Below are 16,585 nucleotides of genomic sequence, written 5' to 3'. Positions count from 1 at the left end.
GAGTGGGCGCAGTTAATCCCACTCCCCCCCTACGCCTCGCCTCCTCGGCTTCGCCGCACGAGGCTATAAATAGGGGGAGGAGGAGGAGCGGCAGACGCTCGTACGCTCGCCCTTGCTCCGCCATCTTCTTCTTCTTCTTCCTCTCCATCGCTGTAGCCCCTCGCTGCCGCGCCGTCCCTCCAGTCATCGCACTACCCCGCAGCTTCGCCGCCGCGGGGCCGTGCTTTCGCCGTCGCCGCGTGTCACGACCGGTTTTTCAATAAAATAATTATTGAGAGACCAATCCCTTTTACGGACCAGCGAGGAAGAATTCCTTCTCACTGGTAGACAATATCTTGGTCACAGAAGAAAAATACCAGGAGTACTAAATATAATACAAGGTTGAGCAGAGACTGCCCAACAATTTATTACATGCACGCCGCTAAAACAAAACGGCGGATAGGGTGGCAACTACTAACTCACGATAATAACGGTGGTGGAAATATCACCGCGAAGCGAGTGATATGATTCCAGAAGACTACAGCTCTTCGAGCGTCGGAGTGAGGCTCGAGGAGACTTATTGCGGGTGGCGGAAGCGTATACAATACAAGTGACCAAAATCCGGGATCGCGCAGGACTGACTGGGACTCCTCTAGGCATCGGACGCGCTCTCAAACTCTTCATCCAAGAGATCGCCTTCGTCAACATCTGGCCAAATCAACAAGCCAGGTGAGTACTATGAAAGTACTCGCAAGACAGTTCGGACATAAGATATAACAAATGTAAACATGAGGCATATGAACAAGTTAACCGGTGCGTTTAGGCATAGAGGTAATAAATACTGGGTGCCAAGCAAGGGTCTGAATGACGCCTCGAGCGGAAACTGCAGAATAGTAATACTGGTGCCAAACGAGTGTCTGAAAGACTCCTCGAGCGGAAAATGCAAAGTAGTGATACTGGTGCCAAACGAGTGTCTGAAAGACTCCTCAAGCGGAAAATGCAAAGTAGTGATACTGGTGCCAAACGAGTGTCTGAAAGACTCCTCGAGCGGAAAATGCGGAATAATAATGCCACAGTCGGGCGTCGGGGCGACACCACATAAAGGGCTTATAACAGAAAATAAATACAGTGCATGCCACAGTCGGACGTCTGAGCGACATCACAAAAAGGGCTTATATTTAAAGTAAGGAACAAGAACACGCCACAGTCGGACGTCTGCGCGACGTCACATAAAGGGCTTATATCATAACTCAATAATACAACAGTTCGGGAACATAAATTATCACAAGCATGAGACAAAAATAAAGTTAGTCCATCCACAGGAATAACAATAAATCTGGATTTACCACCTGAGATTGTTCACCGGGGACAAGTTTTTTTTTCCACGCGGATAGATATGGATATAATGTTTTCATTACTTGGTCATGGATACGATGATTTGGAAAGAATTGACTCTGCAGAGTTTGTACTTAACCACAGCCAACGGATTTCAGTAGTCACGGGGACTAGTTCCGTCTATGGTGTTTTGGAAGAAACACGTCTAACCAGTACACACCCAATTCAACCATCCGAAGCCAGGGATCACCCTCGGCAACGTTTAAGAAAAACCTTGAGACGGGGAGGCTACAACCTCGCGTAGCATGGGATCAAATTTCTATACGCGCGCTCTAAGGGGGTGCCCCCCTCTCGGTCCCAACCGGAAACACCCATGCCCCCTGACCGGATGACTGGCTTTAATCCTGGGCCAAGGTACCATCATCCTGGCCTCTCTGTTTGGTGTGTACACGGAAAGAGGTTACCAACTTACTAAACCGCATCTTGGCAATGAGACATGTGGTAGCACGGAAAGGGGAGAGAACGATAACGTGGCTCCAACCACGTTAACATCGGAGAAAGTCGGATGACGCAAGGGTGGTATGCTACAACAGTACCACCTTGCTGCCCTTCATGTCACCACATGATTAGGCCACCTCTCATCAGAGGTCATCGCAACTTTGGAACATGCGGGAAAAGAATGATAACGTGGCTCCAACCACGTTAACGTCGAAGAAAGTCGGATGACGCAAGGCTGGTATGCTACAACAGTACCACCTTGCTGCCCTTCATGTCACCACATGATTAGGCCACCTCTCATTAGAGGTCATCGCAACTTTGGAACAACCGGGTCGTTGCCTTACAAGCAACGAGGTATTTACCGACACTCATATGCCACGCACAAACTTTCACGCAAACATGCAAAACACCTGTCATATCAAATGTTCAAAACATGCTTGCCTGGTTCGGAGAAGTCGGAGTCTAGCTCGGCGAAGTTCGCGGCTCCGTCACCTCTTTCGGAACCTACGGCAATCACGAAACGGGTACTAACGTGAAAACCAATGGGTGCACAGAAACTTTTCCAAATATTTTTCAAATAAATCCCATAAAAAACTAGACAAAATTTGAAGATTGTCAGAAAAAGAATCACTCAAAAATTCCTTTTTATTAAAAAGTTATAAAGGTTTCTGTCTAGGGACTTATCTGTAATGAAACAGAAAAGTTCCAGGGTTTTAACTGAGAAAACAGAAAACGGTTCGATTGGGAATGCGCAAACGCAAAGGAGAAAACGTATTTGCCCGAAGGCGTCAATAGAAAACGGTTCGAGGTGGAATAAAACAGAGGCTGACACGCGGGGTCCACATGTCAGGTTTGAAAAGCTCGCCGGCGCCCGAAGACTGCGGTGGACGCCGGCGTCGAACCACGGCGAGTTAGGAGAAACGGAGGGTACCAAGAGCTTCAGCGTCTTCTTCCGCGTCGGTGGGTGGTGGACTCGTCCAACGGGGAGCACCACGTCGACGGCGACACTTTCTCCGGCGGACGGCGGCTCGGGTGAGGATGGGGAACTCCAGTGGAGGGCTGCAAGCTTCAAACTGAAGTGCGGGTCAGAAAGAGGGATGCATGGTGAAGCTACTGGTAAGAGAATGGAGGCGGAGGAGCACACACGGGGGCGAATCGGGCTGGATCCCGTGGCGGGTCGCGGCGGCCGGAGTCGAGGAAGGAGACCTCCTCGGGGCTCTTCCAGTGGCTAGGCGTGCTCTAGGGGGGGTGCAGGGCTGGTGGGTGCTCGAGTTGAAGCTCGGGGCCTCTATTATAGGCGGATCGACGGGGTGGCCGTGAACGGAGAATCTCCGGCGAGCGATTACGGCGGAGCAGTGGATTGGCAGGGGGTTTGAGCGGCCAGGCAGCAACAGTGGAGGTTACTGGAGTCGTTTTACAGCTAAACGGAGATGGTCTTGGCGTAATGGCGTCGGTCCACGGTGTGGTGACCGCACGGGCTCGACGGCGGCAGAGAGCGTGCTCCGCGCCCTGCGGTTCATGACGAGGGTGGTCAGCGCGTTCGGGGGAGTGGAAGGCCACGCGGCGAGCACCGGTGGTTTGGGCGGCGCTGGGTGGCGTCGTCGGCGCCGTGTCTCCCGCTGGCGTCCGCAAAGCCGCCACCGGCGTCGGTCACGGGGCGGCGCACCTTCTGCTGCTCGTCGCCGACGCCCGCAAGGCGCCAGGAGTTCGTGCGGTGCAGGAACAAGGGAGAGGGGACGAGGAGCAAGGCGACGCAGAGGTACTGGCGAGATCGTCGTCCTTCTCTGAAGAAAACGACAGCAGGCCACTGACTGAATCTCTGAACTTTCTGAACTTGACATGACCATGCACTGCAGGTGTTCGACAGAGAGATTTTGCAATGAGATGAATTTTTCTGGAGCTGTAACTTGGTGAGATGACTACTCAATGCACCCAGAGGCTGCCTGATTTTACTTGGAATTTTTGGAGAAGGTTTTGAATGAATTTCACCAAATTTGACAAATCTGGTCCAAACTTGCAGCAAGTGTAGTTTGAAAATTTTGAACTGAAGACCAGTGGATCTTCATGGATCTTGGTTGAGGGTTCAAAGGACTAGGGAGGAGAGTTGGTTTGGGGGCAAAAATCAAAACAGAAAATGGAGTTCCTTTGTAAATCTCCAAGTAGTAGGATAGAAGACAGAAATTTGTTTGAATAAGATTCAAATGGAAATGATCACATGGGGAGGTCCAACTTGCTGGATTTGATGCAGATCATGATCCAAAGGTGAGGGAAGGGTTAGGAGAGAGGATTTGCACTAAGGCCATGGCAAGAAGGAATTGTTGAAAGTGGCAAAGGAGTTTTCCAAAAGCCATAGTGCATTTCCAAAAAGATTTTTAAAAGTTGTTTTCCCCAAAAGAAAAACATTTGGTCTTGAGTCCAAATGAAAAGCAAGAACCTCCAAGACCAAAGACAGATCTTGGGTGAATCCAAATAAAAATTTTGCCATAAAAAAATATTTGAGAGGGAGAGTTCTCTTAAGGAAAAATTTAAATCACTCCCCTCAAGTCAAATAAAAATCTTTTGAAAAATCCAAATAAAAACTTGGGTGTCACACCGCGCCTTTTTCATCGGCCTCTTGCCCTCATGTCACGCGGCGGAGACTGGGACGGCTCCAATGTCCACGAGGACCACATCGACTTCCTCCGCAAGACGCGGTGGTTGCCCGGGAAGGATAATGTGCGGGTCCATCTTGTGCCGGAGAGGGAGATCTCGCCGGCGCCGGAGGAGGGCGAGCGGGTAATCTTCCGCTCGCACTGCCTGCGCGGCCTGGGCCTGCCTGCGAGCGGCTTCTTCCGTTCCTTCCTCGAGTTCTACCGGCTCCAGCCGCACCACCTCACTCCAAACACGGTGGTGCTACTGTCTGCCTTCGTCACTTTGTGCGAGGGCTTCCTCGGCGTCCTTCCCACCCTCGAGCTCTGGGGGGAATTCTTCCAGTCCAAGCTCGGTACCGCCATGAGGGGCGTGCCGGCTCAGAGCGGCACCTTCATTGCGATGCGAAGGCCGGTAGCCGACAACCCTTTTCCTCCCATCACGCTGATCCAGTCGGTGAAGCTCTGGCAGCAATCCTACTTCTATGTGAAGAACGTCGCTCCGCAAGGCGACTTCGTCAACTTGCCGGCTTATGTAGCCGGCCCGCCGGCTGGGAGGCGGCCCCAATGGTCCTATCGGGCCAAAACACTGTCACCTACTGGAGCCGCCGCCGTCGCGCGACTCCGGGTATTGGTCCAGTCGGAGGGCCTGACCGGGCCCGACCTGCTGGCCGCCTTCGTGGCGCGCCGGGTGCTCCCGCTCCAAGGCCGCCCTCATATGATTTGTCAAATGAGCGGCCAACTCGATCTGAGTCGGCTGTGTACCAAGGAGATGCCTCATGCAGAGGTAGCTCACATGGTGAACTACCTTGCGAACTGCAAGCTCACCGACGAGTGGCAGTTTGGCAAGGAGCCGTACTCCCGTGCCAATCCCCCGCCTATGGTAAGCTTTCTTTTTCTTCTCTTCTTTACTTTTGTCACCAAGTTTCTCTTGGCCGACTCTGACCAATCGGTTTGTCTTGACAGAGCCCCCTCCTTCGACCGGCAGCCGGGGCAGCGGGGGGGAGGGCCAATATCCCCCCGACCGGACGACGCACGACTTGGACGACCCCGACTTGGGGGCGGCTGCTCTGGACGATGACACCGTGGGGGGAGGCGGCGAGGCAGGCGGCTCCGGGCTTGGAGCCAGCTTCGACGACTGGCCGGATGATGACGAGGCGGAAGTCGTTGTAACGCCCCGAGACCGACGCTCCAGACGGCTTCCATGTTCTTCGTTGTTGTCATGTGTTTTGTTGGTTTGTTGCATTCATTATCGCATCATTCGCATTGCATCGGCCCTCGTTGCTGTCTTTGTTTTTAAAAACATGCATCCGATCGTAGTTGCCGCATTCCCCCCTTGCTTTCGTTGACCGTTCTGAGACCAACCGTGTTTTTGGTTCCCTCTTGTCAAACCAACTAACCTCTCTCGTCAGCCCGCGATCCCCTCCCGCGTCCGAAAGTTGTCCCATACCCGACCCGGTTTGTTGTTACCGTTGGATTCGGATCATCCCCAAACATCTACAAAACATCACCGTTTTCTTCATTGGACTTCCTAAACTATATTTTCTCAGTCGTCCGATTTTAATCAGATGATCCAAAATACCCCTTTCTTTCCCTATATAAAGTCCCCTAATCTATATATGGACAAACCCTAGTTTTTAGGAGGCTTGTCCCATCCATTCTTTCTCTGCCGCTGCCACTCCCTCCATCCTCCTCTTCCTCGGGATCTTCCCCGCTCCAGATCAGCAGCCACCCCTTCCCCTCCTCGAAGTTGCGACCGAACCAGCCAGGAACAATGCTCGATCCAAGGAGAGAAATTCTCCTCGCGCTCCCGAAGGGGAGTTTCTTCTGGAGCCCCTCCTGTACGCTCCCTCTGCTGGGCCCCGTCGTTGTTCCTCCGCCACCGACAAGCTCCGGAGCGCCGACATCCGCAGTCGCAGTCCTCGCGTCTCCTTCCAGCAGCCATCGTCGCCGCCTTGCTCAGTTCGTCGCCCGCAACGGCGGAGCCGCCCCGCTCCCCTTCTCCACCGGAGCTCCCTCCGCCATCGAGCATCACCAGTAGATGAGACGCGCGCCGGTGCTGCCTCTTCTCGCTCTCCGGTCAAGGATCCGGTTGTTCCCCGCCTTCCCTACCGGCCCTCGCCGACGCCAAGCCATGGCCGCGCCCCAAGCGTCTGCTGCAGCTGCCGCAAGAGACGCAGCGCCATTCCCGCCTCCTCTGACTCGCGCTTGCCCGCGTCGACGCCGGCAGGTTCCGGCCCTGCCTCAAGCTTCTGCTGCTGCCTCCTCATCATCGTCGGGATCTTCCCCGCGCCGCCGCTTCGTCGGAGAGACCACGCCAAGGCCTCCTCCTCTTCTGATCTGGCGCCGTCCAGGAGCTTGCCACCAGATCCGGGCCTCCTCCCCCGCGTAGCCTCTCCGTCGCGCCGCCCGTCGCCGGAGACCAAAGCTCTACTCCAGGCGCCGCCCGCAGCCCCCTGCTTTGAACAGGGGAACGAGCGCACGAGCAGTGCCTCGCGTTGACCGCGCCCTTGCCCAGCGCCCGCTCCAGCCAGCCTCTCCATCGACTGGGCCTTGGCCCATGGTGAGCCCCCCCCAGCGCCTCTTTGTTATTATTCTGTTGGGCCTTCTTCGGTTTTACATTCGGCCCAGTGTAGTTTTTTTTTTCATGTCTGCGATTTAGCTATTATCCAGAGTATTGCAGTTTTACAGAAAAACCCCTCATGTTAATGCATTAATAATTAATTAACCGTGCATCATTTGTAAAAACATTATATATGAAAGATGCTCAGAAATTTGTGTAGTTTAATAATATCCAACTTTCATCCATGTTTAAACTGTTTAAATGTGCTGTTTGTTTAATTTGCTCAAATGCCATGTTAAAATGATTTATTCCATAACTAAATAACCGTAGCTCAGATTTTAATAAATTATATATGTAAATGGGGTAGAAAAATGCCTAGTTTAACTTGGTGCACTTTATTTTTCTGTTTAACAACATTAAAAGGGTGTTTATGGCAGAACAGTACCAAATCTAAAATATGCATATGAGGATTTTCCGGAATTGTTATTTGTTGTTCCGGCCTCATTTAAACTTGCCTAGCTAGGTAGTCTTCATATGCTTCACCTCTTGCCATGTTAATCAACATTTAACATTGTTGGGTACATAAACGAGAGAGAACTAAATAATTGTTGTGGTGTTTCGTCAATATGCAACTCGTTGCATATTGAGCTCCACTTAATTTTGTAGTAATGTTTTGTTGCACTTTGCCATGCCATGCATATTTAAACCGGACATGCATCATACTTGATTGTGCATCATGCCATGTGTATGTGGTGGTTGTTTACTTTGTTGTTTGTTTCTTTCCGGGTTGCTTCTCTCGTTAGCTTCGGTTTCGTTCCGGAGTTGTGAGGATTCGTTCGACTACGTCCGTTTGTCTTCTTCATGGACTCGTTCTTCTTCCTAGCGGGATTTCAGGCAAGATGACCACCCCTCGATATCACTTCTATCTTTGCTTTGCTAGTTGTCCGTTCTATTGCCATGCTGCGCTACCTACCACTTGCTATATCATGCCTCCCATACTGCCATGTCAGCCCCTAACCTTTTCACCCTTCCTAGCAAACCGTTGTTTGGCTATGTTACCGCTTTGCTCAGCCCCTTCTTATAGCGTTGCTAGTTGCAGGTGAAGACGAAGATTGCTCCATGTTGGATTATGATTATGTTGGGATATCACAATATCTCTCATTTAATTAATGCATCTATATACTTGGTAAAGGGTGGAAGGCTCGGCCTTATGCCTGGTGTTTTGTTCCACTCTTGCCGCCCTAGTTTCCGTCATACCGGTGTTATGTTCCTTGATTTTGCGTTCCTTACGCGGTTGGGTGATTTATGGGACCCCCTTGACAGTTCGCTTTGAATAAAACTCCTCCAGCAAGGCCCAACCTTGGTTTTACCATTTGCCTACCTAAGCCTTTTTCCCTTGGGTTTTGCAGACTCAAGGGTCATCTTTATTTACCCCCCGGGGCAGTTCTCCTTCGAGTGCTGGTCCAAACCGAGCGATGTCCGGCGCCCCCTGGGCAACCAGGGTCTATGCCAACCCGACGTCTTGCTCATCCGCTGTGCCCTGAGAACGAGATATGTGCAGCTCCTATCGGGATTTGTCGGCACATCGGGGCGGCTTTGCTGGTCTTGTTTTACCATTGTCGAAATGTCTTGTAACCGGGATTCCGAGACTGATCGGGTCTTCCTGGGAGAAGGAATATCCTTTGTTGACCGTGAGAGCTTATAATGGGCTAAGTTGGGACACCCCTGCAGGGTTTAAACTTTCGAGAGCCGTGCCCGCGGTTATGTGGCAGATGGGAATTTGTTAATGTCCGGTTGTAGAGAACTTGACACTCGACTTAATTAAAACGCATCAACCGCATGTGTAGCCGTGATGGTCTCTTCTCGGCGGAGTCCGGGAAGTGAACACGGTTTCTGGGTTATGTTTGACGTAAGTAGGAGTTCAGGATCACTTCTTGATCATTGCTAGTTCACGAACGTTCCATTGCTTCTCTTCTCGCTCTCATTTGCATATGTTAGCCACCATATATGCTAGTGCTTGCTGCAGCTCGACCTCATTACACCATCTTTTCCTATAAGCTTAAATAGTCTTGATCTCGCGGGTGTGAGATTGCTGAGTCCGCGTGTCTCACAGATACTTCCCAAAACAGTTGCAGGTGCCGATGATACCAGTGCAGGTGACGCAACTGAGCTCAAGTGGGAGCTCGATGAAGATCTTGTTCGTTGTGTTGTTTCTTTTCATGTTGATCAGTAGTGGTGCCCAGTTGGGACGATCGGGGATCTAGCAGTTGGGTTGTTTTCTTTTCTTTTGGTTCCGTAGTCGGACCTATGTGTGTACTCTGATTGATGTTTGATTCATTTATGTATTGTGTGAAGTGGCGATTGTAAGCCAACTCTTTATCCCATTCTTGTTCATTACATGGGATTGTGTGAAGATGACCCTTCTTGCGACAAAACCACAATGCGGTTATGCCTCTAAGTCGTGCCTCGACACGTGGGAGATATAGCCGCATCGTGGGTGTTACAAGTTGGTATCAGAGCCATCCCCGACTTAGGAGCCCCCTGCTTGATCGAATCGCTGGCGTTGTTGAGTCTAGAACAAAAATGTTTTGAGTCTTAGGATTATATATATCGGAGAGTAGGATTCTTTTTACTCCTCAGTCCCTTCGTCGCTCTGGTGAGGCCTCCTGACGTAGAAGTTTTGACTTTCCTCTCCTCAAATTTCACTAATTTTTTTTTTAGGATCACGCGGGTATCTTGGAATCGTTCTGATGGTTTTGTGGCGAGAACATTGTTCTTGGTGCCTCCTGACATTTAGGGGTTGTGGCAGTGTCCCGGGGAGTTGAGCTCCGAGGTGTTGTCGTCACAATTTTATCGTTGCAGTTCTGGAATACCTGAGTTTCGCCGACATCGAAATCTCTTTTATGCAGTTGTTGGTGAGATCACCTCAACGCCACCCAGTACTGGGGCAGGAGTTCAGGAGTATTGCCATAACTCGTATAACGGATGCTTTTCGAAGGTTGAGGTAAATGATTTCCGGAGTTTTCTTGGTTATGTGTTGACGGATGGATACAGCTGGATCTAGGTATTGTTAGTTTGGGTGATATATTTTGTGTCCCCTGTATCCCCAACACCAGATTGCATAACCAGAAAGTTTCGGGAGTTCATAAGTGGGAATTCAAGTAGCTCTTAGGATATCTTTCCGACAGACGCATGATATGAGATTGGGGTTCGACGTCTAGTGGTCCGCCTGTACACGGTTGGTTTTACAGTGGTCTCGTAGTGTCTTAAAGAGTCCTTGGCTATGCTAACTCGGGGACGCTTCGTATGTCATGTGCACAGCCTTGTACATGATGGTGCTGTACGATTGAGCCTGTGTGGGCCCCACCACGAAAACTTCGGACGAAATCTCTATCATATGTTTGTTCCGGCTTATTTTGCAAGCCAATCCTTTGTTTTGTTTTGTTTTGTGGTATTCGAGTTGCTTCGAAGTCAAATATTGAATGCACCTTCCCTAAACGGTGTTCTCATATTGCCATGTGAATACTAATCCTTCTTGATCATCGAGATCGTCATGTTAATTCTTTTCCAACCGGCGTGTTTCTCTTCAAGTGCATCCAGTCATTCCAACGTTCGCAAGATCAATTCTAAGCTTTTCTCAACGGTGTTCGTTTCATCCGACCCAAGTTGTCTTTGTTTTCCCACCCTCCCACCCTTTTTCTTTAAGGACTCAGATTTCTCAATCATGTATCCTTTTATTGATGCGAAGTCTCTTTATTCTTTTCTTTCAATGTTCTTATCCGGTGATTTTCCCATGAAGTTACTAACGGAGCTTCAAGTTTATTATTCTTCGTTCTTTTTCTTCTCCGGTGGACTCAAGTCAAGCTTTTAGTGTTGATCGTATTCTTTTCCTCGTTTCAAATGTTTTTCTCATGCCGGTGTATCTCTTAATCATCCACCTCTTGCTATTCATGTTATTTGGAGTGATGAAGATATCTCAGGAGACTCGCATTTCCATTCCCAATCCGTTCAAGCTATCTCGAGGTTGTTATCTCTTTTGAGCCATTTAATTCAACCGGTGCAATCTCCTTTTAAGTAATTATTCAACGGTGTATCTTTTGAGTGGGCCCTAACCCACAGGTCTTTTCCCAGAATCTTACCTGACTCTTCTAACTTTTCCCGGAGCTATTCCCAAATTCTTTTCGAAGTTTGACGTAAGAATGAATTATCATCAGTCAAATGTCTTTCTCCAAGATCTTTCAAATTCTTTTCATCGTTGGTTCAACCTTTCTAATTTTCATCCCGGAGTATCTCAACAATTCATGGTGGTGTTTCTCATCATGATTCTCAACATTTGAAGACCGAAGAAGGATTTCTCCTAAATCTTGGTCCGTTCTCTTGAAGATTCATGGTTCTAGCTTGATGCCATCCTCTCATAATTGTTTTTGATTGTGAGAATTCTTTTCACCCATCCGGAGCATTTCAGGAGCCTTTTCAGTTTGATATTCCGAAGGCCATCATTTCAGAAAATTTCTTCGTTCTAAGTTTTCAGCCTCGTTCTCCAATTATTCTAAATTGATGTCTCTTCGGTCATCTCCATATTATTCTGGTGCATCACCCAAATATCCTCTAATCAAGTCATGATCTCTTCGTTCTCGTGTATCTAAATTCTGTCAAGTATCTTCATTCATTTTCAAATTCTTTCTATTGAATCGTGCCTTTGCTACTTTCATTTTCAATTCTCGCGGTGGTTCGTTCAAGATTTCTCTTCCCTCGTTATCATATCAATTTATTGATTGAAAATCCTACCGGTGTTTCGATGAAGACCTTCACTAGTTTGCGCAATATCTATCTTAATCCTTTCTACGAGAATAAGTAGTATGCAAGATCCGTTGCTTGTCATCAATCTAAATTGGTGAAGGATACGCGTAATGTAATTCTTATTCTTGTTTCCTCCAAGTGATTAATTCCTTCTTCTGGAGTTCGTTCATGATATCAAATTCTCGGTTCCAAGTTGTTCATCTTTTCTTTCCGGAGAAACAAGTTATTCCAATTATATCATTTCAAAGCTTCATCTAATCATTGCAAGGCTTCTCCCGGAGTTCTTTTCAAGTTTCCATTTCGTTTGATCATTCTTTTATTACTGGAGTTCTTCATGGAGGCTCTACATGGTGGTTCATCAAGGATTCCTTTCATTCTTCAATTGTTCTTCAAGAATTCTCTCGAAGTTATGATCCGCCAAGCTATACTCAAAGATAAACATGGTGTTCTACACATGCTCTGTTTTGAGGAGTTCAAGCATTCTTCATCTTGCATTCTGAAGTGCAATTCTCTCTATCTTATCTTTTGAGATGGTGTTATGTCATTTTTGATAATTTCCCTTTGCGTTTCATGATTCACAAGTTTTCAAGAGTGACATATTTAAATCCATCATTTTCTCTTCATTCAAGAGATCTTTTCAACCAATCAATCTTTTTGTTGGAGTTATCTTGGGTTATATTTCACCTACAGCCTTCCCTAAGGAATGTTGCTAATTGCGGTGTCTATCAATGATCCAAATTTTCTCCTATCCTCTCGGCGAGAGAAGTTTTCATCTCTTCGTTGATCTCAAGCAAGCAATTGTTTTTTCGTTAGTGGCAGAATTTCACCTCAAGTTTTGAGATGTCTCCATAAGCCCACGAAGTTCATATCCTTTCTTTGTTGATTTTTCAACAACTCCGTTCAATCCTACTTCGTAAGGATGCTCTTTAAAATTCAATTATGGTAGGAGATGTTGGTTTCACTCTTTGTTCTATTCACTCCAACTATCTAACTATCATGCATTGTTTCCGGAGGTTTTGTGATGTTGCTCTCTTCGACCAATCATCTTGTTTTGTCAAGATCATGTAAATTTTCCTTTCTTATCCGTTTAACCGGAGTGTCGTGCCCTCTTTTCAAGTTCTTCCCATTCTGTCAAGTTTTGTCTCCTTCCTCAACCGGAGTGCTGTCTGAAATCTTTCTTACCACTTGTGTCATTCTTTCTTTAGTTACGGAGGTAGTGTGTTGTTAAATTCATCGAGTATCCTCTCATCTTGTCAAGATCATGTTCAATTCCTTCCATTTTCAGTCGGAGTGCTCCCAAATTATATCACTCTTATTCCTTCCTATCTTGTTTTAACCGGAGTGGTTTAAATATCTATCGTCTCACTTAACCTCAAGGTTCTCATGGTGTTCTTTGCTTCCGTTTACTACGGAGTTCTCTCAATTCGCTTATCTCCGTTGTGTCTTTTCCTCAAGATTTGCGACCTCTCAAGGTTCTTTGGTTTCACTCATTTGTCAAGAAGCAATTTGTTTTACCTCTTCCCCTTCCGTTTCTCTCCGGTGCCATCCTAGATCTCGGGACGAGATCCTCTTGTAGTGGTGGAGTGTTGTAACGCCCCGAGACCGACGCTCCAGACGGCTTCCATGTTTTTCGTTGTTGTCATGTGTTTCGTTGGTTTGTTGCATTCATTATCGCATCATTCGCATTGCATCGGCACTCGTTGCCGTCTTTGTTTTTAAAAACATGCATCCGATCGTAGTTGCCGCGTTCCCCCCTTGCTTTCGTTGACCGTTCCGAGACCAACCGTGTTTTCGGTTCCATCTTGTCAAACCAACTAACCTCTCTCGTCAGCCCGCGATCCCCTCCCGCGCGTCCGAAAGTTGTCCCGTGCCCGACCCGGTTTGTTGTTACCGTTGGATTCGGATCATCCCCAAACATCTACAAAACATCACCATTTTCTTCATTGGACTTCCTAAACTATATTTTCTCAGCCGTCCGATTTTAATCAGATGATCCAAAATACCCCTTTCTTTCCCTATATAAAGTCCCCTAATCTATATATGGACAAACCCTAGTTTTTAGGAGGCTTGTCCCATCCATCCTTTCTCTGCCGCCGCCACTCCCTCCATCCTCCTCTTCCTCGGGATCTTCCCCGCTCCAGATCAGCAGCCACCCCTTCCCCTCCTCGAAGTTGCGACCGAACCAGCCAGGAACAACGCTCGATCCATGGAGAGGAAATTCTCCTCGCGCTCCCGAAGGGGAGTTTCTTCTGGAGCCCCTCCTGTACGCTCCCTTTGCTCGGCCCCGTCGTCGTTCCTCCGCCACCGACAAGCTCCGGAGCACCGACATCCGCAGCCGCAGTCCTCGCGTCTCCTTCCAGCAGCCATCATCGCCGCCTTGCTCAGTTCGTCGCCCGCAACGGCGCAGCCGCCCCGCTCCCCTTCTCCACCGGAGCTCCCTCCGCCATCGAGCATCACCAGCAGATGAGACCCGCGCCGGTGCTGCCTCTTCTCGCTCGCCGGTCAAGGATCCGGTCGTTCCCCGCCTTCCCTGCCGGCCGTCGCCGACGCCAAGCCATGGCCGCGCCCCAAGCGTCTGCTGCAGCCGCCGCAAGAGACGCAGCGCCATCCCCGCCTCCTCTGACTCGCGCTCGCCCGCGTCGACGCCGGCAGGTTCCGGCCCTGCCTCAAGCTTCTGCTGCTGCCTCCTCATCATCGTCGGGATCTTCCCCGCGCCGCCGCTTCGTCGGAGAGACCACGCCGAGGCCTCCTCTTCTTCTGTTCTGGCGCCGTCCAGGAGCTTGCCGCCAGATCCGGGCCTCCTCCCCCGCGTAGCCTCTCCGTCGCGCCGCCCGTCGCCGGAGACCAAAGCTCTGCTCCAGGCACCGCCCGCAGCCCCCTGCTTCGAACAGGAGAACGAGCGCACGAGCAGTGCCTCGCGTTGACCGCGCCCTTGCCTAGCGCCCGCTCCAGCCAGCCTCTCCATCGACTGGGCCTTGGCCCATGGTGAGGCCCCCCCAGCGCCCCTTTGTTATTCTTCTGTTGGGCCTGCTTCGGTTTTAGATTCGGCCCAGTGTAGTTTTTTTCCATGTCTGCGATTTAGCTATTATCCAGAGTATTGCAGTTTTACAGAAAAACCCCTCATGTTCATGCATTAATAATTAATTAACCGTGCATCATTTGTAAAAATATTATATATGGAAGATGCTCAAAAATTTGTGTAGTTTAATAATATCCAACTTTCATCCATGTTTAAACTGTTTAAATGTGCTGTTTGTTTAATTTGCTCAAATGCCATGTTAAAATGATTTATTCCATAACTAAATAACCGTAGCTCGGATTTTAATAAATTATATATGTAAATGGGGTAGAAAAATGCCTAGTTTAACTTGGTGCACTTTATTTTGCTGTTTAACAACATTAAAATGGTGTTTATGACAGAACAGTACCAAATCTAAAATATGCATATGAGGATTTTCCGGAATTGTTATTTGTTGTTCCGGCCTCATTTAAACTTACCGGAGCAACACTTTGTGTGCTACCAAACCTCACAACGTAACTGGGTGATTATAAAGGTGCTCTACAGGTGTCTCCAAAGGTACTTGTTGGGTTGGCGTATTTCGAGATTAGGATTTGTCACTCCGATTGTCGGAGAGGTATCTCTGGGCCCTCTCGGTAATGCACATCACTATAAGCCTTGCAAGCATTGTAACTAATGAGTTAGTTGCGGGATGATGTATTACGGAACGAGTAAAGAGACTTGCCGGTAACGCGACTGAACTAGGTATTGAGATACCGACGATCGAATCTCGGGCAAGTAACATACCGATGACAAAGGGAACAACGTATGTTGTTATGCGGTCTGACCGATAAAGATCTTCGTAGAATATGTGGGAGCCAATGTGAGCATCCAGATTCCTCTATTGGTTATTGACCGGAGACGTGTCTCGGTCATGTCTACATAGTTCTCGAACCCGTAGGGTCCGCACGCTTAAAGTTCGATGATGGTTATATTATGAGTTTATGTGTTTTGATGTAACAAAGGTATTTCGGAGTCCCGAATGAGATCACGGACATGATGAGGAGTCTCAAAATGGACGAGACGTAAAGATCGATATATTGGACGACTATATTCGGACTTCGGAAAGGTTCCGAGTGATAAGGGTATTTATCGGAGTATCGGAGAGTTACGGGAATTCGCCGGGGAGAAGTATTGGGCCTTATTGGGCCATACGGGAATAGAGGAGAGAGGCCAAAAGGAAGGAGGCGCGCACCACCCCTCTGGTCCGAATTGGACAAGGGGTGCAGCCCCGTTTTACTTCTCCCTCTCCCCCTCTTTCCTTCTCTCCTACTCCAACAAGGAAAGGAGGAGTCCTACTCCCGGTGAGAGTAGGACTCCCCCCTTGGCGCGCCCTCCTCCTTGGTCGGCCGCCTCCCCCTTGCTCCTTTATATACGGGGGCAGGGGGGCACCCCATAGACACAACAATTGATCGTTTGATCTTTTAGCCGTGTGCGGTGCCCCCCTCCACCATAGTCCACCTCGATAATACTGTAGCGGTGCTTAGGCGAAGCCCTGCGTCAGTAGAACATCATCATCGTCACCACGCCGTCGTGCTGACGAAACTCTCCGTCAACACTCGGCTGGATCGGAGTTCAAGGGACGTCATCGGGCTGAACGTGTGCTGAACTCGGAGGTGCCGTGCGTTCGGTACTTGATCGGTCGGATCATGAAGACGTACGACTACATCAATCGCGTTGTGTTAACGCTTCCGCTTTTGGTCTACGAGGGTACGTGGACAACAC

Source organism: Aegilops tauschii, chromosome 3 (assembly GCF_002575655.3).
Source record: "Aegilops tauschii subsp. strangulata cultivar AL8/78 chromosome 3, Aet v6.0, whole genome shotgun sequence".
Taxonomy (NCBI): Eukaryota; Viridiplantae; Streptophyta; class Magnoliopsida; order Poales; family Poaceae; genus Aegilops; species Aegilops tauschii.
The sequence above is the reverse complement of the archived record's forward strand: the minus strand, read 5'-3'. Positions refer to the sequence as shown.